The sequence below is a fragment of the Etheostoma spectabile genome, chromosome 3 (assembly GCF_008692095.1).
Source record: "Etheostoma spectabile isolate EspeVRDwgs_2016 chromosome 3, UIUC_Espe_1.0, whole genome shotgun sequence".
In the NCBI taxonomy this organism is placed as follows: domain Eukaryota; kingdom Metazoa; phylum Chordata; class Actinopteri; order Perciformes; family Percidae; genus Etheostoma; species Etheostoma spectabile.
Genome location: NC_045735.1, coordinates 465804 through 473481, shown reverse-complemented (window position 1 = coordinate 473481; position 7678 = coordinate 465804). Strand labels below are relative to the sequence as shown.

The following is a 7678-nucleotide window of genomic DNA, read 5'->3' as shown; positions in this document are numbered from 1 at the left end:
ATATGAGACATGCACTAATACGTCAAAGATATTTGACTTTTTTCCATGATGCATAAAGCACTAAACTCTAACAGTCTGGCCTTGTGTGATTTCATTTTCTAGTGTGGCCTGGGGCAAGTACAAGCCCAGTTGCAAGTAACCACCACTGTTGAGTATTGGTACAAAGCCCTAAGATCTTATACATTTTAAAATGGTCTCCAAATAGTTTTTAAAGTTAGTTTTTGGTCATTTTGGTATTCGCGGTTTATGGAGTCAATTCGGCGATGACGTCATTGTAGGGAGTTAAGTCTCAGCTGGCACTAGAACTACGGCGACTGACGGGGATGAGGAAGAGGAGGAAAGGCCAGCAGCCGAATAATTACGAAACTGACACACGTGAGAGGGCAAATGAGGAATGTAAGATTGTGGGGAGTCTCCTTATTTATCCCTTCATTTTATCCTTGATTTAGCAACGCAGCAGTGCATACGATGACTGTTACTTTTACTGTCATGATGAAGCAGCGAGTGAACGTCAACGTTTTCTCTCGATCTATTGACAGGGATCATGTCGTTAGTTTCAGATAAGTACTGTACACTTATCTAGATATAGGAATGAAGGCATCCCGACTGTAATTCTGTGTTTACCTCGTCCTCCGGTGAAAACGTGTCGCTATTTGGCCGGTGCGTGTGTGTGGGCGGCGAAGCTGCGGTGAGAGCGGTGCTGTAGGGGGAGTGAGTGGGGTAGGGAGCAGTGCTGTGAGGGAGTGAGTGGTGTGGAGGCAGGTGCTGTGAGGGAGTGGAGAGGGTGGAGAGCGGGTGTGTAGGGGAGTGAGTGGGTGGAGAGCGGTGTGGTGTGGGAGTGAGCCTCCAGGGGGAAGCTCATACCGTCCACACTCTGGCTAATCTTCATTTATTTTCACGTCATAAATGAAAAAAAATGTCCAGGATCTCCGGGAATAGAAACGATATGGCGTGTCTCCTTTACAAACCTCAACTGCAGGTTGATTGTGGGGCGACACGTCCGCGTGGTTAGCTCGCCGAAACTCTACTGCCGTAGTTGTGGCTACAACGTTTATCTATATCGCTAGCATCCGTACAGGCTAACTATAGCCACGAGCTTTGAGTGTAACGTAACAAAAACCCACCCATCTCGTAGGAGTGAAGCTACTATTCCATTCAATACAATTTGGTACAGAAGGTGCACTAATGCCGCATGTATGATTTGACAACATGGACTTATGTGGCAACACCAAAGTGCAGTCGTAATATTTACCTAGCAGGCAGGCTAACGCTGTTGTGCTAACGTCCGGCGGGTAGCGTTAGCTAGCTCTCTAAACTGTGAAAAGCCAAACAACATGCCCCGTCTAAGCTGTGTTCACTTTCAGATCTTGAGTTCTGGTTACGTCCGTCTTGGAAAAATCTGCCTCCTAACCGGACCAATTGTACCCACCTTCCTACCTAGCGTGGTAACCTATAGCTAGACTAGCTCGCTAGTTATAATACGGTATGTAGCTATAGCTATCTATCTCTCTAAAATATATCTATCAATACTGTCTATATAATAATAATAATAATACATTTTATTTAACAGCGCCTTTTCTACACTCAGGACGCTTTACAGAGAATAAAGACAGATACGGGAACATAAAAGTGTAAGTAGTAATAACAAACACAAAAAAACAAAAAACACAAACAAAACAAACAAACAAAAACAAAACAAAACAGGAACCAGTGGATTTACAGATAAGCGAGCTGGCACGATGGGTTTTTAGTCAGTTTTGAACAAAGGGAGAGTTGATGTTGCGGAGGTCGGGTGGGAGTGAGTTCCAGACTGGGAGGCGAGCGGCTGAAGGCTCTGCTCCCCACGGTGATGAGTCCAGCATGGGGGACAGTGAGTGGGGAGGAGGAGGAAGCTCTGAGGAGCGGGGAGGGGACGCAATGTGTAGGAGTTCTGATAGATATGGAGGGGCAGGTTAGGATGGCTTTGAAAGTATGGAGAAGGATTTTAATTGTATTCTGAATTGAACGGGAGCCAATGGAGCTCCTGAAGACCGGGTCATATATGAAATGAGGGGGTTCTGGTGATGACACGAGCTGCTGAGTTCTGAAGAAGTTGAAGTTTATGGAGGATTATTTTGAGGAGGCCAAAAAGGAGTATTACCGTAGTCAAGGCGGGAGGTGTCGAGGTGTGGATACGGATGGCAGGCTTGAGGGGTAAGAGACGGACGGAGCGGTTATGTTGCGTAGGTGGAAGTATGCAGACCGCAGATATTATTTATGGTGTGACTGAAAGCGAGAGGGAGGAATCGAGGATGACGTCTATCTATATGTTTAGCTAATATATAGGCTATCTAATGTATGTATGTATGTATATAATATATATATTATGTATCTCTATAATATGTTGCTGAACACTGTTTCTACACTGTGTCTTCTATCTCTCTGTAACTCTCAATGGTCTCTCTAGGCTGGCTGGCCGGCCTACGTCTCCTTGTTGCGTCATGCAATGCATTGTGGGAGAAAAGCAACCACTGTAAAATATGACCTATTTTTTCTTCGTGATATTTTATGTTTTGTGATACTTTTGCAATATCATATACAGTGGATAACAGTTTTGAATGTTTAATCACCAACAATCAATAAGTGCAACTGTGTTGGAAAAGTAAACCTCGCAACATGGGCTTTAGTTTGACACCCTTTTTTTTAGCGGGTAACGGCTCCTCCAACAAGTAAACTCATGAAAACAACTTCAAACTTGTCTTCTTAACATCCCGATGAAATGGAGCGATTTATTGGTCGTACGACCCAGGTCGATGCTAATGAATGCTATCATGAGTCAGTTTGTTTACACCGTCATCCGTGATATCATCCTCACATCTTGAGGGCGGAGGGCGCTTCTTCCTCGTGTCCCTGACACATTATCTCCAATAAAAACGTGAGAATCCTTGTCAGTCATAGTCAGTGTTTCTTCACGGTAAAGTTATGTATGTTATGAACTTGGTTTTAGTATTTTAAAAAACAAAACGTCAGCAGCACCGTTAGTCAGCATGGTGTTTCTGTGGAAGCTTCCCTGACTCTGCTTGTACAACTCATTACGTTACTGGCAGGGGAAGCCACATGATCAAGAAGGGTTCACCCAGGGCGATGCTTGGCCATTCAGTCACTGCCAGGCATCGGACCCCTCGATTCCCCAAATGTGGATCTCGATGCCTAATTTGTGGTAGTGTGGGGGACTGCGTTCGCGCTCTCCCTGATAACTGTGGGGGGGGGGGGGGGGGGGGGGGGGGCAACAATAATCGTAAACAATGGATGCGCCAAATAGCGTATGAAACTTTCAAATCGCAAATATCGGGTAAGATTTCATTTGGTTCTTTGCGGACTACGTACCTTACAAGATGCAGACAAGCTGAATTATTTAAAAAAATTTCAATACCATAGGTTGTTTATAAAACATAGATCACTTTTTTAATTATTATTCAGAAGATGAGGACAGATGGTCATATTCCTTCTTCACAGACATATGTAATTATCCCATCCTGGCTGAAATACATAGTCTCTTTACTGTAGTAGTACATAGTACATAGTACTTTTTTATAACTACAACATTTGCGAGTAGGTACCATTACAAGTGCACTCACTATGTGATTAGGCTCTATGCCTGTAGTTAGCTAGGCTACAGCTAAGTTGAACTTAATTTTGGAAAGATAGTTATCCATAGGTTGTTTTTAAAACATCTATCACTTTTTATTATAATTTAGGATGTTAGACTAAGGAGGGCAGTGAAGCTCATGTTTTTGTCTGCAGTTAAACGATCAAACATACTTTCTCCTCTCACAGAGGATTTGTGATATTATATTTAATCTTTATTTAAACTAAGTACTTTCGGCTTAAAATTGATTAAAAGTTTACGACAGTTCTATTTGTTTTGTGTCATACAGTGCATGTACCATATAACCTTGTCAACATGTTCCTCAACTGACTTTTTTTAAAAATTGCTTGCTTGCAATTCTAACGCTAATCGCTAAACGTTGATTGCACAAACAGTTCCGGCATTTACTCTGCCTTGATGGACTGTATAATATCGCACTAAGATTGTATAGCTATATATATCATATACTTAAAGGTTGTAATTCATCGCTATGTGCTTACATATTCTGCCGTGTAGCACACAGCGAGAGACACAACAGCTGAGCACAACTTTGGGGCTGAAAATGCAGAAGCGAATATTATCTGTAACATCCACCTTGTGTCAATCTTATCCGGTGTCGGTGTCGAGAGATACGGATTCAACTGTGCCACTATGGTGGGTTGGCATTACTCTCGAGTCTGTAGGGAGGTTAGGAACGCGAACCTTCCAACTGCTCGGGCAGGCCCCTTTCCATGGGCCGCCCCCCCACTTTGACATTCTCTCCATTGGGAGCGTGAGGTCCTGATAGCATGTGTGTTGGTAAGTTCAGGCCTGCGTGTAAGTGTGTTTAACAAACAACAGGTGGGACATAATAAGGATTTATTTTATTATTATTTTTTAGGGTGATTTTTTTTTTAGACATCATTCATATACTTTTCATAAGACTAATACACTATGACTAATTACATTCTCTTTTAGCATTTGCAACAATTATACTTATGACTTTTGTTACTATAAATACTATGACTTTTTGTAGCACATGTTTTTGACCCATACTATACTATGCCTTTTTTATCTTTTTGGACATTAATACTTTGTACATTTTTTTACCTTTTTCACCACTGCCATACTATGACTTTTTGAGCTAATACTATGCATACTAAATATTTTGCATTACTAACTATGACTTTTTTTACAAACATAACTAGACTTTAGTACTTTTTTCAACATCACATACTATGCACTTTTTTCCGTACATAACTATGATTTTTAGTACTTTTTATATCATACTATCTCTATGACTTTTTGAGACATAATACACTCAGACGTTTTCCACTTCCAAGTTATACTATAGAACTTTACATACGTGTTTTTTTTACATACATGAGGCCTTTTTTTTGAACATACTACTATCACGTTTTTTAAAAACTTTTTTCTGTTGACATCTATGATAACTTTTTTGACATACTATCGCTATAACTTTTTTTGACATCTAATGGCTTAACTTTTTTTTCGATTATACGTTATATACTGAAAATACTAATACTAGACTTGACTTTTTAGGGGATCCATCCCTGCTGTTCTCCAGTTTTTCTCATTTTCCTGTCCTAGTTTATGGTGAACATAAAAACAGACATACAATAATTAATGGACCGCTTCAACAATCCGCATTAGCCGTGTGATGGCAGGCATAGGTAATCTTTTGGAAGATTTAGGGATGATTTCAAAAATAATTACGTATAAAAGTCATGTGTATAGTATGTTGAAAAAAGAATTAAAAATCTCAAGGTTGGAATATGGTTTCTGTGCAAACAAGTTCATGGTACTTAATGTCTAAAGACGTCAATTTAACCCGATTATATTTATTAACAATATATCATTAATATCGAATATTATATAACAGAAAAATACTAACCCAGCTCTTCTTCACTTCAGTTTTTCCACCCTCATTTATAAAGACAGTCCACGTTCATACATACATACATGTATGTAGCCAGGTCACAGTGCAGGTACGCCTAGCAGATTGATTGGAGACCATGATGCTGATTACAGCACCTGTGAAGTGCACATGACAGAAACTGTGTGTGAGGTGTGGAGATAACAGTCCCCTTGGGATTACTCCATATGACTGCTCTTTCCATCAACGTACCCAGCTAACTTTAAAGCTCTCACAATTTCCAGTGACCTCCTGCTTTAGAATGGGTGCGTTTTTAAGCTGTGTTTTTGTATGTTTGTGCTGAGTTAAGGTTTGTCTCATACTTTGGTAGTGTTTCACTTGCTGAGTTTTTATCTGATTGTCTCCTTACCTTGGTTTAGCTGCAACGAAATTGTTGATCGTGTTATCCCACCAGAGAGCTCTTGCCTCTTCACCGCGCGCCAAAGATGCCTGCAGTGTGCAGTTTTAGCTGCTCATGGCTGCACATAGAAGTCTCTGACTTATGCCATGAAGTTTAAAGCAACCGCTACTGCTGATGACCTTACTGTATATATACCTCACTTACTTGAATCTAAAATTCTGCTTGACTGTTGTTCTTCGACTGTTTAATACTTGTTTCACTTTTATATGGGTTTTTTTTCATTTGGTGTTGGGTGGAAATGGGGGGGGGGGGGGGGGGGGGGGGCAAATGGGGGGGGGGGGGGGGGGGGGGGTTGGGGGTGGGGGGGGGTATTGTTGGGGGGGGGTGGTGGGGGGGGGGGGGGTTGATGTTGGTGGGGGGGGGGGGGGTGGGGGGGGGGGGGGGGTGGGGGGGGGGGGGGGGGGGGGGGGTGGGGGGGGGGGTGGGGGGGGGGGGGGGGGGGGGGAAGCATATTTCTCTTTAGGAAGATTTTAAGAATGTTGACCACTTCTGCTATGCGATCGAGGACTAAAGCTACTTGCATGGAGCGAAGGAAAACTGTGTGCTGCATCACTGGAGCTGAACAACCTACACTCCCTCATGCTGACCCCTCATCATCTTTCAGGTACATGGTTGGTGAAGCGCAATGTTTCGCTTGAACCTATCTTTCAATAGAATTAACTCTAAGCCCTATTCTCTTCTCAGTTCCCCATTAGCCTGGTATCACTGTTTCCTGCAATCATGAAGGGCTGGATCGACCGAGTTACTCCACATTGGGCTATGCGTACTCACACCAATATCTTACAGACCAGGGAATCTTCAAGGTAAGAACCCAGAGTAATTGCACGACTAGATTACGTCCACACACAAACTCTAACCGTCGCCTCTGCTCACGGACAAGAACCATGCTCCTCCTTCACCACTGGGGTCTCATATCCATGTCAGCGCACAAATGCATAATGAGCATGAATGTTCCACACTGTGGCCCCCTACAGCTCATCGCACCGATTTTCCTTAACAGCATTAGATAACCTTTAACTTGGTTCCATTCCAAATGGTAACTAATGTTTTCTGCGCTTCCTTCACAGTGGCATCCGCCCTACTGTGGCTTCCAGTTGGTCGCTCGTCTCTGAAACTCCTCGATCTGACGTCCTTCTTGCGCCGCATCATCAATGCTGGAGGGTCTGCGGTATGCGACCTGTGCAATGGCCTCCTGGAGAGAAAACCGCTTTCCTTCACTCCCATTGACTGCTTTTCGATGTGAGAAGGTGTTACCCAGCTACACCTGAGGTCCATGAATCAGCCCACCAAAGTTTGGACTGACAGTCGGGAGCCACCTCGGAAAGGTGTGATCCCACCCGAACGGGCCGAATGAAGCTGGAGTCTAAGACTTCTGTCTCATGAGTGTTATGTCTTATTGTATGGTGAAAATATAAAGTTCTAATTAAGATTCTCGACTTCTATCAGTACTTGATGTTGTTGTCTAGTTCGCATCAGGGCGTTTCCTCGCTAATTGTAAGTGGTCAACATTTGCACTCATATTGCTCTTGTGTTTAGCTACTTCCACCGTTGGTCTTTTCAGCTTGTGATCATGTACGTCCATGTGCCATGACATGTATTAGCCACATGACCTCCACAGTCTTTGCGAACTCTGGCACTGACGTTACTACCCTTTCCAGTTTTGCACTTTAGTACCCAATGAATTTAATAAAATTCATGGTTAGGTCTGACTTTT

General features: G+C 42.8%; 1 non-coding gene and 1 pseudogene across 1 annotated transcript; both read left to right on the top strand.

Moving 5' to 3' along the window:
• Nucleotides 1-7207, top strand: part of LOC116680586 (NAD(P)H dehydrogenase [quinone] 1-like) — a 13980-nt pseudogene extending 6773 nt beyond the window's left edge.
• On the top strand, nucleotides 3072-3233 carry LOC116687163 (U1 spliceosomal RNA). The gene has a single exon (XR_004331478.1). It is a non-coding gene; the product is annotated as a U1 spliceosomal RNA (small nuclear RNA).
• Nucleotides 7208-7678: the final 471 nt, after the last annotated feature.